Below are 646 nucleotides of genomic sequence, written 5' to 3' on the forward strand. Positions count from 1 at the left end.
ATATAAGAATTATAGCAGAAGACAGCTGCCGAATGTGTCGTACTGTGGAACTGAACCCGAAACCATATTCTTGTAACGCGAACACTGCTTAATGACACAGACCCATACACACACACATTATTGTATCACAGTTAGATGTTGTTATACCTCGCTGGTCACAATGCGTTTCATCGCAGTGTAGATTTCGAATGATGCCACCTTGCTGGCTGGCCGGGCAGCGCAAACATTTTCCCTGAACAGAACTTCAGTCCGTTGCAGGGCTACCCGTTTACAGCCGAATGAACAGGGGTAACGTGAAATGAAGTGTTTTTCGCTCAAAAAAACATAAACATACCACCAATGTGGGAATCGAAACCGGGACCTTGCTGTCGTGAGTGCTGCAGCCTAATGTAGGCACGTATGTGAACAGATGTGATATAAAAAACTATGTGTATGTGCGTGTGTATAGAGCAGATACAAATACGGTAAACGCGTAAAAATGTTTGTCTACACATACATAAATACACATTTGTGTATACATACATTCATACACACATACATACACACATACGTATATGCATACATGCACATACAAGCGTGCGTGTGTGTATGTATTGGCGATGCAAACAGGGATGATAGAACTTTATATATATATATATATATATAT

Source organism: Octopus bimaculoides, chromosome 11 (genome assembly GCF_001194135.2).
Source record: "Octopus bimaculoides isolate UCB-OBI-ISO-001 chromosome 11, ASM119413v2, whole genome shotgun sequence".
Taxonomy (NCBI): Eukaryota; Metazoa; Mollusca; class Cephalopoda; order Octopoda; family Octopodidae; genus Octopus; species Octopus bimaculoides.